General features: G+C 41.3%; 31 non-coding genes across 31 annotated transcripts; 16 read left to right on the plus strand and 15 right to left on the minus strand.

The window, feature by feature from the left end:
* The first annotated feature begins 273 nt into the window (after positions 1 to 273).
* On the plus strand, positions 274 to 366 carry Trnay-gua. Its single transcript has 2 exons — positions 274 to 310; positions 331 to 366. It is a non-coding gene; the product is annotated as a tRNA-Tyr (tRNA).
* Positions 367 to 553: 187 nt separating this feature from the next.
* On the minus strand, positions 554 to 677 carry Trnal-caa. Its single transcript has 2 exons — positions 640 to 677; positions 554 to 599 (listed from the first exon to the last, which is right to left on the minus strand). It is a non-coding gene; the product is annotated as a tRNA-Leu (tRNA).
* Positions 678 to 1,243: 566 nt separating this feature from the next.
* Positions 1,244 to 1,336, plus strand: Trnay-gua. Its single transcript has 2 exons — positions 1,244 to 1,280; positions 1,301 to 1,336. It is a non-coding gene; the product is annotated as a tRNA-Tyr (tRNA).
* Positions 1,337 to 1,523: 187 nt separating this feature from the next.
* Positions 1,524 to 1,647, minus strand: Trnal-caa. Its single transcript has 2 exons — positions 1,610 to 1,647; positions 1,524 to 1,569 (listed from the first exon to the last, which is right to left on the minus strand). It is a non-coding gene; the product is annotated as a tRNA-Leu (tRNA).
* Positions 1,648 to 2,213: 566 nt separating this feature from the next.
* Positions 2,214 to 2,306, plus strand: Trnay-gua. The gene is made up of 2 exons: positions 2,214 to 2,250; positions 2,271 to 2,306. It is a non-coding gene; the product is annotated as a tRNA-Tyr (tRNA).
* An 877-nt stretch (positions 2,307 to 3,183) lies between these two features.
* On the plus strand, positions 3,184 to 3,276 carry Trnay-gua. The gene is made up of 2 exons: positions 3,184 to 3,220; positions 3,241 to 3,276. It is a non-coding gene; the product is annotated as a tRNA-Tyr (tRNA).
* A 187-nt stretch (positions 3,277 to 3,463) lies between these two features.
* On the minus strand, positions 3,464 to 3,587 carry Trnal-caa. Its single transcript has 2 exons — positions 3,550 to 3,587; positions 3,464 to 3,509 (listed from the first exon to the last, which is right to left on the minus strand). It is a non-coding gene; the product is annotated as a tRNA-Leu (tRNA).
* Positions 3,588 to 4,153: 566 nt separating this feature from the next.
* On the plus strand, positions 4,154 to 4,246 carry Trnay-gua. Its single transcript has 2 exons — positions 4,154 to 4,190; positions 4,211 to 4,246. It is a non-coding gene; the product is annotated as a tRNA-Tyr (tRNA).
* Positions 4,247 to 4,433: 187 nt separating this feature from the next.
* Trnal-caa lies at positions 4,434 to 4,557 on the minus strand. Its single transcript has 2 exons — positions 4,520 to 4,557; positions 4,434 to 4,479 (listed from the first exon to the last, which is right to left on the minus strand). It is a non-coding gene; the product is annotated as a tRNA-Leu (tRNA).
* Positions 4,558 to 5,123: 566 nt separating this feature from the next.
* On the plus strand, positions 5,124 to 5,216 carry Trnay-gua. The gene is made up of 2 exons: positions 5,124 to 5,160; positions 5,181 to 5,216. It is a non-coding gene; the product is annotated as a tRNA-Tyr (tRNA).
* Positions 5,217 to 5,403: 187 nt separating this feature from the next.
* On the minus strand, positions 5,404 to 5,527 carry Trnal-caa. The gene is made up of 2 exons: positions 5,490 to 5,527; positions 5,404 to 5,449 (listed from the first exon to the last, which is right to left on the minus strand). It is a non-coding gene; the product is annotated as a tRNA-Leu (tRNA).
* Positions 5,528 to 6,093: 566 nt separating this feature from the next.
* On the plus strand, positions 6,094 to 6,186 carry Trnay-gua. Its single transcript has 2 exons — positions 6,094 to 6,130; positions 6,151 to 6,186. It is a non-coding gene; the product is annotated as a tRNA-Tyr (tRNA).
* A 187-nt stretch (positions 6,187 to 6,373) lies between these two features.
* On the minus strand, positions 6,374 to 6,497 carry Trnal-caa. Its single transcript has 2 exons — positions 6,460 to 6,497; positions 6,374 to 6,419 (listed from the first exon to the last, which is right to left on the minus strand). It is a non-coding gene; the product is annotated as a tRNA-Leu (tRNA).
* Positions 6,498 to 7,063: 566 nt separating this feature from the next.
* Trnay-gua lies at positions 7,064 to 7,156 on the plus strand. The gene is made up of 2 exons: positions 7,064 to 7,100; positions 7,121 to 7,156. It is a non-coding gene; the product is annotated as a tRNA-Tyr (tRNA).
* A 187-nt stretch (positions 7,157 to 7,343) lies between these two features.
* Trnal-caa lies at positions 7,344 to 7,467 on the minus strand. The gene is made up of 2 exons: positions 7,430 to 7,467; positions 7,344 to 7,389 (listed from the first exon to the last, which is right to left on the minus strand). It is a non-coding gene; the product is annotated as a tRNA-Leu (tRNA).
* Positions 7,468 to 8,033: 566 nt separating this feature from the next.
* Positions 8,034 to 8,126, plus strand: Trnay-gua. The gene is made up of 2 exons: positions 8,034 to 8,070; positions 8,091 to 8,126. It is a non-coding gene; the product is annotated as a tRNA-Tyr (tRNA).
* An 876-nt stretch (positions 8,127 to 9,002) lies between these two features.
* Trnay-gua lies at positions 9,003 to 9,095 on the plus strand. The gene is made up of 2 exons: positions 9,003 to 9,039; positions 9,060 to 9,095. It is a non-coding gene; the product is annotated as a tRNA-Tyr (tRNA).
* A 187-nt stretch (positions 9,096 to 9,282) lies between these two features.
* On the minus strand, positions 9,283 to 9,406 carry Trnal-caa. Its single transcript has 2 exons — positions 9,369 to 9,406; positions 9,283 to 9,328 (listed from the first exon to the last, which is right to left on the minus strand). It is a non-coding gene; the product is annotated as a tRNA-Leu (tRNA).
* Positions 9,407 to 9,972: 566 nt separating this feature from the next.
* Positions 9,973 to 10,065, plus strand: Trnay-gua. The gene is made up of 2 exons: positions 9,973 to 10,009; positions 10,030 to 10,065. It is a non-coding gene; the product is annotated as a tRNA-Tyr (tRNA).
* Positions 10,066 to 10,252: 187 nt separating this feature from the next.
* On the minus strand, positions 10,253 to 10,376 carry Trnal-caa. Its single transcript has 2 exons — positions 10,339 to 10,376; positions 10,253 to 10,298 (listed from the first exon to the last, which is right to left on the minus strand). It is a non-coding gene; the product is annotated as a tRNA-Leu (tRNA).
* A 566-nt stretch (positions 10,377 to 10,942) lies between these two features.
* On the plus strand, positions 10,943 to 11,035 carry Trnay-gua. The gene is made up of 2 exons: positions 10,943 to 10,979; positions 11,000 to 11,035. It is a non-coding gene; the product is annotated as a tRNA-Tyr (tRNA).
* Positions 11,036 to 11,222: 187 nt separating this feature from the next.
* Trnal-caa lies at positions 11,223 to 11,346 on the minus strand. The gene is made up of 2 exons: positions 11,309 to 11,346; positions 11,223 to 11,268 (listed from the first exon to the last, which is right to left on the minus strand). It is a non-coding gene; the product is annotated as a tRNA-Leu (tRNA).
* Positions 11,347 to 17,761: 6,415 nt separating this feature from the next.
* Trnal-caa lies at positions 17,762 to 17,885 on the minus strand. The gene is made up of 2 exons: positions 17,848 to 17,885; positions 17,762 to 17,807 (listed from the first exon to the last, which is right to left on the minus strand). It is a non-coding gene; the product is annotated as a tRNA-Leu (tRNA).
* Positions 17,886 to 18,450: 565 nt separating this feature from the next.
* On the plus strand, positions 18,451 to 18,543 carry Trnay-gua. The gene is made up of 2 exons: positions 18,451 to 18,487; positions 18,508 to 18,543. It is a non-coding gene; the product is annotated as a tRNA-Tyr (tRNA).
* A 187-nt stretch (positions 18,544 to 18,730) lies between these two features.
* Trnal-caa lies at positions 18,731 to 18,854 on the minus strand. The gene is made up of 2 exons: positions 18,817 to 18,854; positions 18,731 to 18,776 (listed from the first exon to the last, which is right to left on the minus strand). It is a non-coding gene; the product is annotated as a tRNA-Leu (tRNA).
* Positions 18,855 to 19,420: 566 nt separating this feature from the next.
* Positions 19,421 to 19,513, plus strand: Trnay-gua. Its single transcript has 2 exons — positions 19,421 to 19,457; positions 19,478 to 19,513. It is a non-coding gene; the product is annotated as a tRNA-Tyr (tRNA).
* A 187-nt stretch (positions 19,514 to 19,700) lies between these two features.
* Trnal-caa lies at positions 19,701 to 19,824 on the minus strand. The gene is made up of 2 exons: positions 19,787 to 19,824; positions 19,701 to 19,746 (listed from the first exon to the last, which is right to left on the minus strand). It is a non-coding gene; the product is annotated as a tRNA-Leu (tRNA).
* Positions 19,825 to 20,390: 566 nt separating this feature from the next.
* On the plus strand, positions 20,391 to 20,483 carry Trnay-gua. The gene is made up of 2 exons: positions 20,391 to 20,427; positions 20,448 to 20,483. It is a non-coding gene; the product is annotated as a tRNA-Tyr (tRNA).
* A 187-nt stretch (positions 20,484 to 20,670) lies between these two features.
* On the minus strand, positions 20,671 to 20,794 carry Trnal-caa. Its single transcript has 2 exons — positions 20,757 to 20,794; positions 20,671 to 20,716 (listed from the first exon to the last, which is right to left on the minus strand). It is a non-coding gene; the product is annotated as a tRNA-Leu (tRNA).
* Positions 20,795 to 21,360: 566 nt separating this feature from the next.
* Positions 21,361 to 21,453, plus strand: Trnay-gua. Its single transcript has 2 exons — positions 21,361 to 21,397; positions 21,418 to 21,453. It is a non-coding gene; the product is annotated as a tRNA-Tyr (tRNA).
* Positions 21,454 to 21,640: 187 nt separating this feature from the next.
* Trnal-caa lies at positions 21,641 to 21,764 on the minus strand. Its single transcript has 2 exons — positions 21,727 to 21,764; positions 21,641 to 21,686 (listed from the first exon to the last, which is right to left on the minus strand). It is a non-coding gene; the product is annotated as a tRNA-Leu (tRNA).
* Between the last annotated feature and the right edge of the window lie 22 nt (positions 21,765 to 21,786).

Raw genomic sequence — 21,786 nt, forward strand, 5'->3', positions numbered from 1 at the left:
GTCTTCACGTGGTGGAGCATGATTTTAAGGATTAGGCTCTCTGTTAAAAGATACCATACTGACCGCTGGATATTTCAACTTGTCCGACTGCAGATTGGTGTAAGGAGACATATTTGTATGTGAGGTTGAAATGAACCTTCAATAATATTAAGCAGGTTGCTGCCCATAACACACTGTCGCCCAGGAGGAAGTAGGTGAGCAGTCAAGCGAGGAAAGTCCTATTGATTTGAGAGAAAATCAGCCTAGCTATTAAAACGAACTCAAATGTCAGCACCCGTGATAGCTCAGTTGGTAGAGCGGAGGACTGTAGTGGCAAGGCTGTAATTGGCAATCCTTAGGTCGCTGGTTCAAATCCGGCTCGCGGGACAACTTTTTGTATCAATCACCAATTTATGAAGAACGAACATCGTTTCATTTGCATCTTTGTACCATTAATCACATTTTTACGTACCAGTCTTCCAAAATGATACCAGGACTCGCACATGTCTGCTATTATCCAAATGAAGGCAATATGCTTTAGGAAAGGCCATGTTTGAAGGGAGAAAAAAAAGTGTGTCAGAAGTGGGATTTGAACCCACGCCCACATTCGTGGACCAGAACACCCGTATCTCCACTATGGGAGAAGGTCTGATGCAATACCTTGAGTCTGGCGCCTTAGACCGCTCGGTCATCCTGACAACGATGTTGAAAGTGATAACTCTACGCTTTTGTAGAGACAAACCATGGACAAACATGTTGCCGTTTTTCAGTCATGTTGATTCTACCTACAACCCTGCATGCATTTGGGATAGTTTCAGAGCTACTCATTTCATCATTCAATCTGTGTTCTTGTCAATTTCACGCCTTTCCGTTTCAACGTAAGTGATGTGATGGATTGACTTTTCATGCAACTCTCGATTGTCACGAGGTTTGGGCTTGCCATATGGTCTTCACACGTTTCAAACAAATAACAGTGTTGCACGTTCAGGTTGTCTTCACGTGGTGGAGCATGATTTTAAGGATTAGGCTCTCTGTTAAAAGATACCATACTGACCGCTGGATATTTCAACTTGTCCGACTGCAGATTGGTGTAAGGAGACATATTTGTATGTGAGATTAAAATGAACCTTCAATAATATTAAGCAGGTTGCTGCCCATAACACACTGTCGCCCAGGAGGAAGTAGGTGAGCAGTCAAGCGAGGAAAGTCCTATTGATTTGAGAGAAAATCAGCCTAGCTATTAAAACGAACTCAAATGTCAGCACCCGTGATAGCTCAGTTGGTAGAGCGGAGGACTGTAGTGGCAAGGCTGTAATTGGCAATCCTTAGGTCGCTGGTTCAAATCCGGCTCGCGGGACAACTTTTTGTATCAATCACCAATTTATGAAGAACGAACATCGTTTCATTTGCATCTTTGTACCATTAATCACATTTTTACGTACCAGTCTTCCAAAATGATACCAGGACTCGCACATGTCTGCTATTATCCAAATGAAGGCAATATGCTTTAGGAAAGGCCATGTTTGAAGGGAGAAAAAAAAGTGTGTCAGAAGTGGGATTTGAACCCACGCCCACATTCGTGGACCAGAACACCCGTATCTCCACTATGGGAGAAGGTCTGATGCAATACCTTGAGTCAGGCGCCTTAGACCGCTCGGCCATCCTGACAACGATGTTGAAAGTGATAACTCTACGCTTTTGTAGAGACAAACCATGGACAAACATGTTGCCGTTTTTCAGTCATGTTGATTCTACCTACAACCCTGCATGCATTTGGGATAGTTTCAGAGCTACTCATTTCATCATTCAATCTGTGTTCTTGTCAATTTCACGCCTTTCCGTTTCAACGTAAGGGATGTGATGGATTGACTCTTCATGCAACTCTCGATTGTCACGAGGTTTGGGCTTGCCATATGGTCTTCACACGTTTCAAACAAATAACAGTGTTGCACGTTCAGGTTGTCTTCACGTGGTGGAGCATGATTTTAAGGATTAGGCTCTCTGTTAAAAGATACCATACTGACCGCTGGATATTTCAACTTGTCCGACTGGAGATTGGTGTAAGGAGACATATTTGTATGTGAGATTAAAATGAACCTTCAATAATATTAAGCAGGTTGCTGCCCATAACACACTGTCGCCCAGGAGGAAGTAGGTGAGCAGTCAAGCGAGGAAAGTCCTATTGATTTGAGAGAAAATCAGCCTAGCTATTAAAACGAACTCTAATGTCAGCACCCGTGATAGCTCAGTTGGTAGAGCGGAGGACTGTAGTGGCAAGGCTGTAATTGGCAATCCTTAGGTCGCTGGTTCAAATCCGGCTCGCGGGACAACTTTTTGTATCAATCACCAATTTATGAAGAACGAACATCGTTTCATTTGCATCTTTGTACCATTAATCACATTTTTACGTACCAGTCTTCCAAAATGATACCAGGACTCGCACATGTCTGCTATTATCCAAATGAAGGCAATATGCTTTAGGAAAGGCCATGTTTGAAGGGAGAAAAAAAAGTGTGTCAGAAGTGGGATTTGAACCCACGCCCACATTCGTGGACCAGAACACCCGTATCTCCACTATGGGAGAAGGTCTGATGCAATACCTTGAGTCAGGCGCCTTAGACCGCTCGGTCATCCTGACAACGATGTTGAAAGTGATAACTCTACGCTTTTGTAGAGACAAACCATGGACAAACATGTTGCCGTTTTTCAGTCATGTTGATTCTACCTACAACCCTGCATGCATTTGGGATAGTTTCAGAGCTACTCATTTCATCATTCAATCTGTGTTCTTGTCAATTTCACGCCTTTCCGTTTCAACGTAAGTGATGTGATGGATTGACTCTTCATGCAACTCTCGATTGTCACGAGGTTTGGGCTTGCCATATGGTCTTCACACGTTTCAAACAAATAACAGTGTTGCACGTTCAGGTTGTCTTCACGTGGTGGAGCATGATTTTAAGGATTAGGCTCTCTGTTAAAAGATACCATACTGACCGCTGGATATTTCAACTTGTCCGACTGCAGATTGGTGTAAGGAGACATATTTGTATGTGAGGTTGAAATGAACCTTCAATAATATTAAGCAGGTTGCTGCCCATAACACACTGTCGCCCAGGAGGAAGTAGGTGAGCAGTCAAGCGAGGAAAGTCCTATTGATTTGAGAGAAAATCAGCCTAGCTATTAAAACGAACTCAAATGTCAGCACCCGTGATAGCTCAGTTGGTAGAGCGGAGGACTGTAGTGGCAAGGCTGTAATTGGCAATCCTTAGGTCGCTGGTTCAAATCCGGCTCGCGGGACAACTTTTTGTATCAATCACCAATTTATGAAGAACGAACATCGTTTCATTTGCATCTTTGTACCATTAATCACATTTTTACGTACCAGTCTTCCAAAATGATACCAGGACTCGCACATGTCTGCTATTATCCAAATGAAGGCAATATGCTTTAGGAAAGGCCATGTTTGAAGGGAGAAAAAAAAGTGTGTCAGAAGTGGGATTTGAACCCACGCCCACATTCGTGGACCAGAACACCCGTATCTCCACTATGGGAGAAGGTCTGATGCAATACCTTGAGTCTGGCGCCTTAGACCGCTCGGCCATCCTGACAACGATGTTGAAAGTGATAACTCTACGCTTTTGTAGAGACAAACCATGGACAAACATGTTGCCGTTTTTCAGTCATGTTGATTCTACCTACAACCCTGCATGCATTTGGGATAGTTTCAGAGCTACTCATTTCATCATTCAATCTGTGTTCTTGTCAATTTCACGCCTTTCCGTTTCAACGTAAGTGATGTGATGGATTGACTCTTCATGCAACTCTCGATTGTCACGAGGTTTGGGCTTGCCATATGGTCTTCACACGTTTCAAACAAATAACAGTGTTGCACGTTCAGGTTGTCTTCACGTGGTGGAGCATGATTTTAAGGATTAGGCTCTCTGTTAAAAGATACCATACTGACCGCTGGATATTTCAACTTGTCCGACTGCAGATTGGTGTAAGGAGACATATTTGTATGTGAGGTTGAAATGAACCTTCAATAATATTAAGCAGGTTGCTGCCCATAACACACTGTCGCCCAGGAGGAAGTAGGTGAGCAGTCAAGCGAGGAAAGTCCTATTGATTTGAGAGAAAATCAGCCTAGCTATTAAAACGAACTCAAATGTCAGCACCCGTGATAGCTCAGTTGGTAGAGCGGAGGACTGTAGTGGCAAGGCTGTAATTGGCAATCCTTAGGTCGCTGGTTCAAATCCGGCTCGCGGGACAACTTTTTGTATCAATCACCAATTTATGAAGAACGAACATCGTTTCATTTGCATCTTTGTACCATTAATCACATTTTTACGTACCAGTCTTCCAAAATGATACCAGGACTCGCACATGTCTGCTATTATCCAAATGAAGGCAATATGCTTTAGGAAAGGCCATGTTTGAAGGGAGAAAAAAAAGTGTGTCAGAAGTGGGATTTGAACCCACGCCCACATTCGTGGACCAGAACACCCGTATCTCCACTATGGGAGAAGGTCTGATGCAATACCTTGAGTCTGGCCCCTTAGACCGCTCGGCCATCCTGACAACGATGTTGAAAGTGATAACTCTACGCTTTTGTAGAGACAAACCATGGACAAACATGTTGCCGTTTTTCAGTCATGTTGATTCTACCTACAACCCTGCATGCATTTGGGATAGTTTCAGAGCTACTCATTTCATCATTCAATCTGTGTTCTTGTCAATTTCACGCCTTTCCGTTTCAACGTAAGTGATGTGATGGATTGACTTTTCATGCAACTCTCGATTGTCACGAGGTTTGGGCTTGCCATATGGTCTTCACACGTTTCAAACAAATAACAGTGTTGCACGTTCAGGTTGTCTTCACGTGGTGGAGCATGATTTTAAGGATTAGGCTCTCTGTTAAAAGATACCATACTGACCGCTGGATATTTCAACTTGTCCGACTGGAGATTGGTGTAAGGAGACATATTTGTATGTGAGATTAAAATGAACCTTCAATAATATTAAGCAGGTTGCTGCCCATAACACACTGTCGCCCAGGAGGAAATAGGTGAGCAGTCAAGCGAGGAAAGTCCTATTGATTTGAGAGAAAATCAGCCTAGCTATTAAAACGAACTCTAATGTCAGCACCCGTGATAGCTCAGTTGGTAGAGCGGAGGACTGTAGTGGCAAGGCTGTAATTGGCAATCCTTAGGTCGCTGGTTCAAATCCGGCTCGCGGGACAACTTTTTGTATCAATCACCAATTTATGAAGAACGAACATCGTTTCATTTGCATCTTTGTACCATTAATCACATTTTTACGTACCAGTCTTCCAAAATGATACCAGGACTCGCACATGTCTGCTATTATCCAAATGAAGGCAATATGCTTTAGGAAAGGCCATGTTTGAAGGGAGAAAAAAAAGTGTGTCAGAAGTGGGATTTGAACCCACGCCCACATTCGTGGACCAGAACACCCGTATCTCCACTATGGGAGAAGGTCTGATGCAATACCTTGAGTCAGGCGCCTTAGACCGCTCGGCCATCCTGACAACGATGTTGAAAGTGATAACTCTACGCTTTTGTAGAGACAAACCATGGACAAACATGTTGCCGTTTTTCAGTCATGTTGATTCTACCTACAACCCTGCATGCATTTGGGATAGTTTCAGAGCTACTCATTTCATCATTCAATCTGTGTTCTTGTCAATTTCACGCCTTTCCGTTTCAACGTAAGTGATGTGATGGATTGACTCTTCATGCAACTCTCGATTGTCACGAGGTTTGGGCTTGCCATATGGTCTTCACACGTTTCAAACAAATAACAGTGTTGCACGTTCAGGTTGTCTTCACGTGGTGGAGCATGATTTTAAGGATTAGGCTCTCTGTTAAAAGATACCATACTGACCGCTGGATATTTCAACTTGTCCGACTGCAGATTGGTGTAAGGAGACATATTTGTATGTGAGGTTGAAATGAACCTTCAATAATATTAAGCAGGTTGCTGCCCATAACACACTGTCGCCCAGGAGGAAGTAGGTGAGCAGTCAAGCGAGGAAAGTCCTATTGATTTGAGAGAAAATCAGCCTAGCTATTAAAACGAACTCAAATGTCAGCACCCGTGATAGCTCAGTTGGTAGAGCGGAGGGCTGTAGTGGCAAGGCTGTAATTGGCAATCCTTAGGTCGCTGGTTCAAATCCGGCTCGCGGGACAACTTTTTGTATCAATCACCAATTTATGAAGAACGAACATCGTTTCATTTGCATCTTTGTACCATTAATCACATTTTTACGTACCAGTCTTCCAAAATGATACCAGGACTCGCACATGTCTGCTATTATCCAAATGAAGGCAATATGCTTTAGGAAAGGCCATGTTTGAAGGGAGAAAAAAAAGTGTGTCAGAAGTGGGATTTGAACCCACGCCCACATTCGTGGACCAGAACACCCGTATCTCCACTATGGGAGAAGGTCTGATGCAATACCTTGAGTCAGGCGCCTTAGACCGCTCGGCCATCCTGACAACGATGTTGAAAGTGATAACTCTACGCTTTTGTAGAGACAAACCATGGACAAACATGTTGCCGTTTTTCAGTCATGTTGATTCTACCTACAACCCTGCATGCATTTGGGATAGTTTCAGAGCTACTCATTTCATCATTCAATCTGTGTTCTTGTCAATTTCACGCCTTTCCGTTTCAACGTAAGTGATGTGATGGATTGACTCTTCATGCAACTCTCGATTGTCACGAGGTTTGGGCTTGCCATATGGTCTTCACACGTTTCAAACAAATAACAGTGTTGCACGTTCAGGTTGTCTTCACGTGGTGGAGCATGATTTTAAGGATTAGGCTCTCTGTTAAAAGATACCATACTGACCGCTGGATATTTCAACTTGTCCGACTGCAGATTGGTGTAAGGAGACATATTTGTATGTGAGGTTGAAATGAACCTTCAATAATATTAAGCAGGTTGCTGCCCATAACACACTGTCGCCCAGGAGGAAGTAGGTGAGCAGTCAAGCGAGGAAAGTCCTATTGATTTGAGAGAAAATCAGCCTAGCTATTAAAACGAACTCAAATGTCAGCACCCGTGATAGCTCAGTTGGTAGAGCGGAGGACTGTAGTGGCAAGGCTGTAATTGGCAATCCTTAGGTCGCTGGTTCAAATCCGGCTCGCGGGACAACTTTTTGTATCAATCACCAATTTATGAAGAACGAACATCGTTTCATTTGCATCTTTGTACCATTAATCACATTTTTACGTACCAGTCTTCCAAAATGATACCAGGACTCGCACATGTCTGCTATTATCCAAATGAAGGCAATATGCTTTAGGAAAGGCCATGTTTGAAGGGAGAAAAAAAAGTGTGTCAGAAGTGGGATTTGAACCCACGCCCACATTCGTGGACCAGAACACCCGTATCTCCACTATGGGAGAAGGTCTGATGCAATACCTTGAGTCTGGCGCCTTAGACCGCTCGGCCATCCTGACAACGATGTTGAAAGTGATAACTCTACGCTTTTGTAGAGACAAACCATGGACAAACATGTTGCCGTTTTTCAGTCATGTTGATTCTACCTACAACCCTGCATGCATTTGGGATAGTTTCAGAGCTACTCATTTCATCATTCAATCTGTGTTCTTGTCAATTTCACGCCTTTCCGTTTCAACGTAAGTGATGTGATGGATTGACTTTTCATGCAACTCTCGATTGTCACGAGGTTTGGGCTTGCCATATGGTCTTCACACGTTTCAAACAAATAACAGTGTTGCACGTTCAGGTTGTCTTCACGTGGTGGAGCATGATTTTAAGGATTAGGCTCTCTGTTAAAAGATACCATACTGACCGCTGGATATTTCAACTTGTCCGACTGGAGATTGGTGTAAGGAGACATATTTGTATGTGAGATTAAAATGAACCTTCAATAATATTAAGCAGGTTGCTGCCCATAACACACTGTCGCCCAGGAGGAAATAGGTGAGCAGTCAAGCGAGGAAAGTCCTATTGATTTGAGAGAAAATCAGCCTAGCTATTAAAACGAACTCTAATGTCAGCACCCGTGATAGCTCAGTTGGTAGAGCGGAGGACTGTAGTGGCAAGGCTGTAATTGGCAATCCTTAGGTCGCTGGTTCAAATCCGGCTCGCGGGACAACTTTTTGTATCAATCACCAATTTATGAAGAACGAACATCGTTTCATTTGCATCTTTGTACCATTAATCACATTTTTACGTACCAGTCTTCCAAAATGATACCAGGACTCGCACATGTCTGCTATTATCCAAATGAAGGCAATATGCTTTAGGAAAGGCCATGTTTGAAGGGAGAAAAAAAAGTGTGTCAGAAGTGGGATTTGAACCCACGCCCACATTCGTGGACCAGAACACCCGTATCTCCACTATGGGAGAAGGTCTGATGCAATACCTTGAGTCAGGCGCCTTAGACCGCTCGTCATCCTGACAACGATGTTGAAAGTGATAACTCTACGCTTTTGTAGAGACAAACCATGGACAAACATGTTGCCGTTTTTCAGTCATGTTGATTCTACCTACAACCCTGCATGCATTTGGGATAGTTTCAGAGCTACTCATTTCATCATTCAATCTGTGTTCTTGTCAATTTCACGCCTTTCCGTTTCAACGTAAGTGATGTGATGGATTGACTCTTCATGCAACTCTCGATTGTCACGAGGTTTGGGCTTGCCATATGGTCTTCACACGTTTCAAACAAATAACAGTGTTGCACGTTCAGGTTGTCTTCACGTGGTGGAGCATGATTTTAAGGATTAGGCTCTCTGTTAAAAGATACCATACTGACCGCTGGATATTTCAACTTGTCCGACTGCAGATTGGTGTAAGGAGACATATTTGTATGTGAGGTTGAAATGAACCTTCAATAATATTAAGCAGGTTGCTGCCCATAACACACTGTCGCCCAGGAGGAAGTAGGTGAGCAGTCAAGCGAGGAAAGTCCTATTGATTTGAGAGAAAATCAGCCTAGCTATTAAAACGAACTCAAATGTCAGCACCCGTGATAGCTCAGTTGGTAGAGCGGAGGACTGTAGTGGCAAGGCTGTAATTGGCAATCCTTAGGTCGCTGGTTCAAATCCGGCTCGCGGGACAACTTTTTGTATCAATCACCAATTTATGAAGAACGAACATCGTTTCATTTGCATCTTTGTACCATTAATCACATTTTTACGTACCAGTCTTCCAAAATGATACCAGGACTCGCACATGTCTGCTATTATCCAAATCAAGGCAATATGCTTTAGGAAAGGCCATGTTTGAAGGGAGAAAAAAAAGTGTGTCAGAAGTGGGATTTGAACCCACGCCCACATTCGTGGACCAGAACACCCGTATCTCCACTATGGGAGAAGGTCTGATGCAATACCTTGAGTCTGGCGCCTTAGACCGCTCGGCCATCCTGACAACGATGTTGAAAGTGATAACTCTACGCTTTTGTAGAGACAAACCATGGACAAACATGTTGCCGTTTTTCAGTCATGTTGATTCTACCTACAACCCTGCATGCATTTGGGATAGTTTCAGAGCTACTCATTTCATCATTCAATCTGTGTTCTTGTCAATTTCACGCCTTTCCGTTTCAACGTAAGTGATGTGATGGATTGACTCTTCATGCAACTCTCGATTGTCACGAGGTTTGGGCTTGCCATATGGTCTTCACACGTTTCAAACAAATAACAGTGTTGCACGTTCAGGTTGTCTTCACGTGGTGGAGCATGATTTTAAGGATTAGGCTCTCTGTTAAAAGATACCATACTGACCGCTGGATATTTCAACTTGTCCGACTGCAGATTGGTGTAAGGAGACATATTTGTATGTGAGGTTGAAATGAACCTTCAATAATATTAAGCAGGTTGCTGCCCATAACACACTGTCGCCCAGGAGGAAGTAGGTGAGCAGTCAAGCGAGGAAAGTCCTATTGATTTGAGAGAAAATCAGCCTAGCTATTAAAACGAACTCAAATGTCAGCACCCGTGATAGCTCAGTTGGTAGAGCGGAGGACTGTAGTGGCAAGGCTGTAATTGGCAATCCTTAGGTCGCTGGTTCAAATCCGGCTCGCGGGACAACTTTTTGTATCAATCACCAATTTATGAAGAACGAACATCGTTTCATTTGCATCTTTGTACCATTAATCACATTTTTACGTACCAGTCTTCCAAAATGATACCAGGACTCGCACATGTCTGCTATTATCCAAATGAAGGCAATATGCTTTAGGAAAGGCCATGTTTGAAGGGAGAAAAAAAAGTGTGTCAGAAGTGGGATTTGAACCCACGCCCACATTCGTGGACCAGAACACCCGTATCTCCACTATGGGAGAAGGTCTGATGCAATACCTTGAGTCTGGCGCCTTAGACCGCTCGGCCATCCTGACAACGATGTTGAAAGTGATAACTCTACGCTTTTGTAGAGACAAACCATGGACAAACATGTTGCCGTTTTTCAGTCATGTTGATTCTACCTACAACCCTGCATGCATTTGGGATAGTTTCAGAGCTACTCATTTCATCATTCAATCTGTGTTCTTGTCAATTTCACGCCTTTCCGTTTCAACGTAAGTGATGTGATGGATTGACTTTTCATGCAACTCTCGATTGTCACGAGGTTTGGGCTTGCCATATGGTCTTCACACGTTTCAAACAAATAACAGTGTTGCACGTTCAGGTTGTCTTCACGTGGTGGAGCATGATTTTAAGGATTAGGCTCTCTGTTAAAAGATACCATACTGACCGCTGGATATTTCAACTTGTCCGACTGGAGATTGGTGTAAGGAGACATATTTGTATGTGAGGTTGAAATGAACCTTCAATAATATTAAGCAGGTTGCTGCCCATAACACACTGTCGCCCAGGAGGAAGTAGGTGAGCAGTCAAGCGAGGAAAGTCCTATTGATTTGAGAGAAAATCAGCCTAGCTATTAAAACGAACTCTAATGTCAGCACCCGTGATAGCTCAGTTGGTAGAGCGGAGGACTGTAGTGGCAAGGCTGTAATTGGCAATCCTTAGGTCGCTGGTTCAAATCCGGCTCGCGGGACAACTTTTTGTATCAATCACCAATTTATGAAGAACGAACATCGTTTCATTTGCATCTTTGTACCATTAATCACATTTTTACGTACCAGTCTTCCAAAATGATACCAGGACTCGCACATGTCTGCTATTATCCAAATCAAGGCAATATGCTTTAGGAAAGGCCATGTTTGAAGGGAGAAAAAAAAGTGTGTCAGAAGTGGGATTTGAACCCACGCCCACATTCGTGGACCAGAACACCCGTATCTCCACTATGGGAGAAGGTCTGATGCAATACCTTGAGTCTGGCGCCTTAGACCGCTCGGCCATCCTGACAACGATGTTGAAAGTGATAACTCTACGCTTTTGTAGAGACAAACCATGGACAAACATGTTGCCGTTTTTCAGTCATGTTGATTCTACCTACAACCCTGCATGCATTTGGGATAGTTTCAGAGCTACTCATTTCATCATTCAATCTGTGTTCTTGTCAATTTCACGCCTTTCCGTTTCAACGTAAGTGATGTGATGGATTGACTCTTCATGCAACTCTCGATTGTCACGAGGTTTGGGCTTGCCATATGGTCTTCACACGTTTCAAACAAATAACAGTGTTGCACGTTCAGGTTGTCTTCACGTGGTGGAGCATGATTTTAAGGATTAGGCTCTCTGTTAAAAGATACCATACTGACCGCTGGATATTTCAACTTGTCCGACTGCAGATTGGTGTAAGGAGACATATTTGTATGTGAGGTTGAAATGAACCTTCAATAATATTAAGCAGGTTGCTGCCCATAACACACTGTCGCCCAGGAGGAAGTAGGTGAGCAGTCAAGCGAGGAAAGTCCTATTGATTTGAGAGAAAATCAGCCTAGCTATTAAAACGAACTCAAATGTCAGCACCCGTGATAGCTCAGTTGGTAGAGGGTTACCTCCCTTGCTTCGGAGGTGTGTGGACGTGCTGACTATCGAGCAACACAGATTCTCAGATTAAATCGTTCACAAGTTCCGTAGAATACCAGATTTACGCTAACAAGGTAGGCAACACTTTGATATGTAGTTGTGTGAGGACCTTAAACATTTGCATGCACATTTGTGCATGATTTTGACATTGTTTGTCTCTGAATCTCCCACGCTCGCTGGGTTCAAAATGGCGGACACCAAACAGAAAAGAAAATATCTGAAAGATTGCACGATTGAAGTGAATGTTGGTAACAACAAAGTGATTAGTGCTAGTGTATTATCTTGTGCGCTATTGGAATATGTGTCCGATGTATGGGCGTGCGTCCTAAAAGGTACAGAATGCTATGATGTCACTGTCCCAGACAGTAACGAGGCAAGAATTCTTGCAGAAACTGATGACTTGAAAATAGGAGGTACACCAGTTAACTTCAGGTTACTTCATAGTGAAAGCGTCGTAGTGTCATTCCTACACCTTCCACCCTACATTGATGATGAGGAAATTGTAAACATGTTGATCAAAAGGGGTATCACTTTGAAAAGTGATATTAAACACAGGACCCTGAAAGGCACCAGCATTTTTGATGGTACCAGATATGTGCGCGTCGCTTTCCCCCCCGAGTGTAAATCCTTGCCATACTCCATGGGTTTCAACACATTAGATGGTTATCGATACTTTCGTGTGATTCATAATAATCAAGAACGGTTGTGTTTTAAATGCAACTCGGGAGACCATATGGTTAAAGAATGCCCAAATACCAAATGCTATAAGTGCAACGGACATGGCCACATTGCCAAAAACTGCAACGAAGGAAGAACACTTAAACGTAGTTGTGAACTGTGCTCTCTACCTATTGGTAGCTGCAGCTGTTTCCTAGACGAGGAGGACAACTGTCAGTACAGCATGTCAGAGGAGTCTGAGCTAGAAAAGGAACTTGTCCCTGAAAGGTCATGGGATGAAGAACCTTTGGATAACGATGATACATCTGTTGAGGACTTTGAAACTGAAGAAAAGAAAAGAAACAAAGATGGACCAATAGAGGGAAAAGGAGAAGAAAATGAAGAGGAAAAACTTGATGAAGCCTCTGAAATTCCTTGTACAAACCGTGTTGGAGATGACATGGAGAGTGATGATAAGACAATGAGACAGTCGTTGCCTCAAGATGGACATGAAAATATAGCACCTTCTAAATGGAACAAATCTTCGAAGAAAAGAGGAAGAAGAAATAAACTACAACCCAAGATCACAGACTGTGTAATTCAGAACAATGACTTAAAAAATAAATTGAGAGAAAGTAAAAAAGATGAACAAAAGAAGAAGAAAGAAGAAAAGGTTAACGATCGACGAGAAATATCTGGCGTGTCTGAGAATGGTATATAAACTAACAATGTGTTTGTACATACATTTCATATTTATATTTGCAATGGTCACAACATGGTCATGGAATGTGAATGGACTCCGTGATGTCACTAAAATGCAAAATGTATTCTCTATACTAACGAATTCCCACGTCAATATTGCCTTTTTGCAGGAGACCTTTTGGTCTGATGAATTCATTGAAAAATATAAATATTTATGGCCAGGAACAATTTTATACTCTAATGCTGGTAATAATAGAAAAGGCGTTGCTCTTTTGATCTCTCCTGACTTTGAACAAAAGGTGGCCATTCTTGAAAAAGACAATGATGGAAGACTACTAAAGGCGTCTCTATCTCTTGAAGATAAAACAGTGATTTTATTAAATGTGTATGCCCCAAACGATCCTAGAGAGAGAATACCTTTTTTCAATAATTTAATGAAATGGGTTAATCATGAGCATTTAATTTGCGCTGGAGATTTTAATGAAATTCTTGATCCTTCACTTGATAAAGGTCCCAATAACACAACGTTTAACATCCAAAGTAGCAATGTGTTAAACACCTTTCTTCACAAAAACAACCTAATTGATATATGGCGGTACAAGAACTATGACAAAAAAGAGTTTTCTCGAATACAGTCTGTATTAGGAGTTATTAAACAATCTCGGATTGATTTGATATTTGTTTCAAGAAACCTTATTTCAAATATTATCAACTGTTACATTAGATATTCCTCTGTGAGTGATCACAATATTGTTGTATCAAGGTTAGACTTTTCTCCTATAGAAAGGGGTCCCGGTGTATGGATTTTTAATAATCAGCTTCTTGACGATTGCGCATTTTATCAAAAGATCACTGAAATAATAGAAGAGGCAAAAGGGTGCCCTTTACTTAAAACTGAACCATTGATATGGTGGGATAACTTGAAATATCAGTTCAAAAAGTTTTCCAGGTACTATGCATCTAAAAAAAGCAATCATGAAAAAGCTGATTATTTCAAAATTCAAAATAAGCTTAGAAAAGAATATCATAAGATATCCTCCATTCCTGGCTATGTATCTTCTGTTTTACAATCAATAGAAAATGAGCTGGAGACATACGAGATTAACAAATGCAAAGGAGCTATTCTCAGGTCAAAGGCAAAGTGGACTCTCGATTCCGACAGAAATACCTCATACTTTTTAAATCTAGAAAAAACAAAACAACAAGCAAACTCGATCAAAGAATTATTTAGAGGAGATGGTACAATAGCCAACAACACAGAGGATATCTTGGATACTGCTCAACAATTTTACTCCTCTTTATTCACTGCTGAACACTGTAATGTAGAAAAACAACAGGACATTGTTAATAATATCAAGGACAAGCTTTCCGAAGATGAGAGGAATTCATGCGAAGTACATATTTCTCAGAGTGAGCTTACTGTGGCACTCAAAGGTATGCAGAAAAATAAATCACCAGGCCCAGATGGTCTAACAGTTGAATTTTATTTGAAGTTTTGGAACATTTTATGCCCCTTCTTCATACAAGTTGTCGATTGTGTACACAAAGAAAACAGTCTTTCACGTACCATGAAAAATAGTATAATTAGTTTATTTTATAAAAAGAAAGGTGACAAGAGAGACATTAAATGTTACAGGCCTATTTCATTGATAAATGTAGATTGTAAACTAATATCCAGAGTGTTGTCATTAAGATTACGAACTGTCATGTCCTCAATTGTCTCCCCTGAACAATCTTGCTGTGTACCAGGAAGAGACATAGCTAACAACCTTCACTCCCTAAGAGATGTTATTGACATTGTAAATAATCGTGATGATGATGATTCATATCTCATCAAAATAGATCAAGAGAAAGCTTTTGACAGGGTCTCACATCAATACTTATTTCAAATTCTCAGAAAATTTAACTTTGGAGATTCCTTCATTTCATGGATTAAAATTCTCTATACTGATATGCATAGTTCTGTTAAATGCAATGGCCATTTGACGCCTTATTTTCCTTTAACTCGTGGTGTTCGTCAAGGAGATCCAATGAGCTCCATGCTGTACGTTTTGGTGTCAGAGCCACTTAATCTCCTAGTTAAGAACAATCCTGAAATCCACGGAATAAATATCAACAATGACATTTATTCTTTGATATATCAACATGCTGATGACACTTCAATCACTGTTTCAGATGTCAACTCCGTCGAAGAAACATTTAGCACAGTTAACTCATACTGTGAAGGAACGGGAGCAAAAATCAACATCGAAAAATCAGAAGTTTTGTTATTGGGTAAAAATAACCTTCGTGGCTGTTCAATCAACGTCCCGGTTAAAATCAAAAAAGATTGTGTTGAAATATTAGGCATTTATTTCGGCAAGGATAAAGCAATGTGTGAAACGTTGAATTGGAGAAAGAAAATGGACAAAATTCAAACATTGTTAAATTCATGGTTACGTAGACAACTTACTCTACAGGGTAGAGCAGTTGTAATAAATATCCTTATGAGTTCCCGCTTATGGTATGCGTTTACTGTACTACCTGTCCCACAATGGGTTGAGCATAGATTTACTCAGATGTTTAGTAAATTCTTGTGGCACAATAAAACTGCCAAAATAACATCAGATACCTGTATTGGTATTTGTTTAGATGGTGGTCTGAATATACCAAAGTTGTGTTTTAAAAAATATGCACTGAGACTTAAGTTGCTGAGGGCTTTTGCTAATTCCCAGCTTAATTGTATTTGGAAACAAACAATGCTATATTTTATGTCACATCTTCTGAAAATGAACTTGGGAATTCATGTTTTATCTCTTGAACATAATAAGGGTGATTTACAAGACAAAAGCCCATTTTATGCTGAGCTATTATCTGCATGGAATGAAATTACTGGAGGGAAAAGACCCTTGCTTCAAAATGTAGATGATATCATGAATCAACCACTTTTCAAAAATCCATTAATTACTTTCAATGGAAAAACATTAATGTTTCAATCGTTTATTTCAAGTGGAATTATTTGTATTAAACATATTTGTTTTGAAGTTATTCCAAAATTCATGTCCTCACAAATTATTGTAGACATTGTACATGATACTTTACCTGAAATGGACATAAACACTATACAACAATGCTATGCAATCATTTTATACGCGCTTCCATCAGAATGGAAAAATATCATTTTGTCTGATGTTGGCAAAAACCTTCCCTCTGGAGACATCTTCTGCACGATTGATGGACAGGACATGTCAGTTGAAGTTTTAACAGCTAAATTTTGCTACGAAATATTCAGACAAAAACACTTCAAAAAGCCAGTTGCTATTTCTTTTTGGAATAATATTGCTTTGGACATTAATTGGAAAGATATTTGGCTGAATGTGTGGCAGAAAGATAAATCAACAGACTCTATACAGTTGGATTTTAAAATTGCTCACAATATTATCTTTACATATGATAAACTGTGCAAAATTGGATTGTCAAACACTGATGTTTGTCCTGTATGTCAAAATGAAACAGAGGACATTTTACATTTGTTTATCTTCTGCCAAGAGTTATCTTCCTTGCAATCTCTATTAATTGACATGTTGACAGATGTTTGTCAAGATTCAGGGTTTAGTCTTGGACAGTTATACCTCTGGTTACTGTTTGGATTCCTGCCAGAAAAGAAGTTGTCATGTAAACCCTTCATGAACATTGTATTGTCAATATATCGAATTGCTGTATTTAAAAGAAGAGTTATTATGAGTCAGGAAACAATCTCATTTCACATGAAAGCTTTTTTCAAATCTTTGATTAAGCGTCATTTCAGCCTTTTGTTGTTTCACTATTCAAAAATGAATCAATTACATATCTTTATTCAAAGATATATAATGACCAATACATTTATCACATTAGATGGAAATGAGATTGTTCTCAAACCTCCTCTAGAATAGAAACATGTAACATGTAACGTGTAAAGAGCATGTTCAATCTGCATTCCTCTTTTTGTATATGTAAAGACGTGTTTAGATAATCAAATGTAAAAAACTATTTCTCATATTTTCTGTCTGTAGAATCGGAATGTTATCCACTGCCACCCTACTTCTGTGATAACCTTTTTATTTTTGTGGTGGCTGTGGCAGCACTGTCTGCGTCTGTAATAAGTTCCCGTGAATAAATTTTATCAAGAAAAAAAAAAAAAAAAAGTTGGTAGAGCGGAGGACTGTAGTGGCAAGGCTGTAATTGGCAATCCTTAGGTCGCTGGTTCAAATCCGGCTCGCGGGACAACTTTTTGTATCAATCACCAATTTATGAAGAACGAACATCGTTTCATTTGCATCTTTGTACCATTAATCACATTTTTACGTACCAGTCTTCCAAAATGATACCAGGACTCGCACATGTCTGCTATTATCCAAATGAAGGCAATATGCTTTAGGAAAGGCCATGTTTGAAGGGAGAAAAAAAAGTGTGTCAGAAGTGGGATTTGAACCCACGCCCACATTCGTGGACCAGAACACCCGTATCTCCACTATGGGAGAAGGTCTGATGCAATACCTTGAGTCTGGCGCCTTAGACCGCTCGGCCATCCTGACAACGATGTTGAAAGTGATAACTCTACGCTTTTGTAGAGACAAACCATGGACAAACATGTTGCCGTTTTTCAGTCATGTTGATTCTACCTACAACCCTGCATGCATTTGGGATAGTTTCAGAGCTACTCATTTCATCATTCAATCTGTGTTCTTGTCAATTTCACGCCTTTCCGTTTCAACGTAAGTGATGTGATGGATTGACTTTTCATGCAACTCTCGATTGTCACGAGGTTTGGGCTTGCCATATGGTCTTCACACGTTTCAAACAAATAACAGTGTTGCACGTTCAGGTTGTCTTCACGTGGTGGAGCATGATTTTAAGGATTAGGCTCTCTGTTAAAAGATACCATACTGACCGCTGGATATTTCAACTTGTCCGACTGGAGATTGGTGTAAGGAGACATATTTGTATGTGAGATTAAAATGAACCTTCAATAATATTAAGCAGGTTGCTGCCCATAACACACTGTCGCCCAGGAGGAAGTAGGTGAGCAGTCAAGCGAGGAAAGTCCTATTGATTTGAGAGAAAATCAGCCTAGCTATTAAACCAACTCTGATGTCAGCACCCGTGATAGCTCAGTTGGTAGAGCGGAGGACTGTAGTGGCAAGGCTGTAATTGGCAATCCTTAGGTCGCTGGTTCAAATCCGGCTCGCGGGACAACTTTTTGTATCAATCACCAATTTATGAAGAACGAACATCGTTTCATTTGCATCTTTGTACCATTAATCACATTTTTACGTACCAGTCTCCCAAAATGATACCAGGACTCGCACATGTCTGCTATTATCCAAATGAAGGCAATATGCTTTAGGAAAGGCCATGTTTGAAGGGAGAAAAAAAAGTGTGTCAGAAGTGGGATTTGAACCCACGCCCACATTCGTGGACCAGAACACCCGTATCTCCACTATGGGAGAAGGTCTGATGCAATACCTTGAGTCAGGCGCCTTAGACCGCTCGGCCATCCTGACAACGATGTTGAAAGTGATAACTCTACGCTTTTGTAGAGACAAACCATGGACAAACATGTTGCCGTTTTTCAGTCATGTTGATTCTACCTACAACCCTGCATGCATTTGGGATAGTTTCAGAGCTACTCATTTCATCATTCAATCTGTGTTCTTGTCAATTTCACGCCTTTCCGTTTCAACGTAAGGGATGTGATGGATTGACTCTTCATGCAACTCTCGATTGTCACGAGGTTTGGGCTTGCCATATGGTCTTCACACGTTTCAAACAAATAACAGTGTTGCACGTTCAGGTTGTCTTCACGTGGTGGAGCATGATTTTAAGGATTAGGCTCTCTGTTAAAAGATACCATACTGACCGCTGGATATTTCAACTTGTCCGACTGGAGATTGGTGTAAGGAGACATATTTGTATGTGAGATTAAAATGAACCTTCAATAATATTAAGCAGGTTGCTGCCCATAACACACTGTCGCCCAGGAGGAAGTAGGTGAGCAGTCAAGCGAGGAAAGTCCTATTGATTTGAGAGAAAATCAGCCTAGCTATTAAAACGAACTCTAATGTCAGCACCCGTGATAGCTCAGTTGGTAGAGCGGAGGACTGTAGTGGCAAGGCTGTAATTGGCAATCCTTAGGTCGCTGGTTCAAATCCGGCTCGCGGGACAACTTTTTGTATCAATCACCAATTTATGAAGAACGAACATCGTTTCATTTGCATCTTTGTACCATTAATCACATTTTTACGTACCAGTCTTCCAAAATGATACCAGGACTCGCACATGTCTGCTATTATCCAAATGAAGGCAATATGCTTTAGGAAAGGCCATGTTTGAAGGGAGAAAAAAAAGTGTGTCAGAAGTGGGATTTGAACCCACGCCCACATTCGTGGACCAGAACACCCGTATCTCCACTATGGGAGAAGGTCTGATGCAATACCTTGAGTCTGGCGCCTTAGACCGCTCGGCCATCCTGACAACGATGTTGAAAGTGATAACTCTACGCTTTTGTAGAGACAAACCATGGACAAACATGTTGCCGTTTTTCAGTCATGTTGATTCTACCTACAACCCTGCATGCATTTGGGATAGTTTCAGAGCTACTCATTTCATCATTCAATCTTTGTTCTTGTCAATTTCACGCCTTTCCGTTTCAACGTAAGTGATGTGATGGATTGACTCTCCATGCAACTCTCGATTGTCACGAGGTTTGGGCTTGCCATATTGTCTTCACACGTTTCAAACAAATAACAGTGTTGCACATTCAGGTTGTCTTCACGTGGTGGAGCATGATTTTAAGGATTAGGCTCTCTGTTAAAAGATACCATACTGACCGCTGGATATTTCAACTTGTCCGACTGGAGATTGGTGTAAGGAGACATATTTGTATGTGAGATTAAAATAAACCTTCAATAATATTAAGCAGGTTGCTGCCCATAACACACTGTCGCCCAGGAGGAAGTAGGTGAGCAGTCAAGCGAGGAAAGTCCTATTGATTTGAGAGAAAATCAGCCTAGCTATTAAAACGAACTCTAATGTCAGCACCCGTGATAGCTCAGTTGGTAGAGCGGAGGACTGTAGTGGCAAGGCTGTAATTGGCAATCCTTAGGTCGCTGGTTCAAATCCGGCTCGCGGGACAACTTTTTGTATCAATCACCAATTTATGAAGAACGAACATCGTTTCATTTGCATCTTTGTACCATTAATCACATTTTTACGTACCAGTCTTCCAAAATGATACCAGGACTCGCACATGTCTGCTATTATCCAAATGAAGGCAATATGCTTTAGGAAAGGCCATGTTTGAAGGGAGAAAAAAAAGTGTGTCAGAAGTGGGATTTGAACCCACGCCCACATTCGTGGACCAGAACACCCGTATGTCCACTATGGGACAAGGTCTGATGCAATACCTTGAGTCTGGCGCCTTAGACCGCTCGGCCATCCTGACAACGATGTTGAAAGTGATAACTCTACGCTTTTGTAGAGACAAACCATGGACAAACATGTTGCCGTTTTTCAGTCATGTTGATTCTACCTACAACCCTGCATGCATTTGGGATAGTTTCAGAGCTACTCATTTCATCATTCAATCTGTGTTCTTGTCAATTTCACGCCTTTCCGTTTCAACGTAAGTTGAGTGATGGATTGACTCTCCATGCAACTCTCGATTGTCACGAGGTTTGGGCTTGCCATATGGTCTTCACACGTTTCAAACAAATAACAGTGTTGCACGTTCAGGTTGTCTTCACGTGGTGGAGCATGATTTTAAGGATTAGGCTCTCTGTTAAAAGATACCATACTGACCGCTGGATATTTCAACTTGTCCGACTGGAGATTGGTGTAAGGAGACATATTTGTATGTGAGATTAAAATGAACCTTCAATAATATTAAGCAGGTTGCTGCCCATAACACACTGTCGCCCAGGAGGAAGTAGGTGAGCAGTCAAGCGAGGAAAGTCCTATTGATTTGAGAGAAAATCAGCATAGCTATTAAAACGAACTCTAATGTCAGCACCCGTGATAGCTCAGTTGGTAGAGCGGAGGACTGTAGTGGCAAGGCTGTAATTGGCAATCCTTAGGTCGCTGGTTCAAATCCGGCTCGCGGGACAACTTTTTGTATCAATCACCAATTTATGAAGAACGAACATCGTTTCATTTGCATCTTTGTACCATTAATCACATTTTTACGTACCAGTCTTCCAAAATGATACCAGGACTCGCACATGTCTGCTATTATCCAAATGAAGGCAATATGCTTTAGGAAAGGCCATGTTTGAAGGGAGAAAAAAAAGTGTGTCAGAAGTGGGATTTGAACCCACGCCCACATTCGTGGACCAGAACACCCGTATCTCCACTATGGGAGAAGGTCTGATGCAATACCTTGAGTCTGGCGCCTTAGACCGCTCGGCCATCCTGACAACGATGTTGAAAGTGATAACT

This window comes from Haliotis rufescens, unplaced genomic scaffold, assembly GCF_023055435.1.
Source record: "Haliotis rufescens isolate VD_foot unplaced genomic scaffold, xgHalRufe1.0.p SCAF_2, whole genome shotgun sequence".
NCBI lineage: Eukaryota > Metazoa > Mollusca > Gastropoda > Lepetellida > Haliotidae > Haliotis > Haliotis rufescens.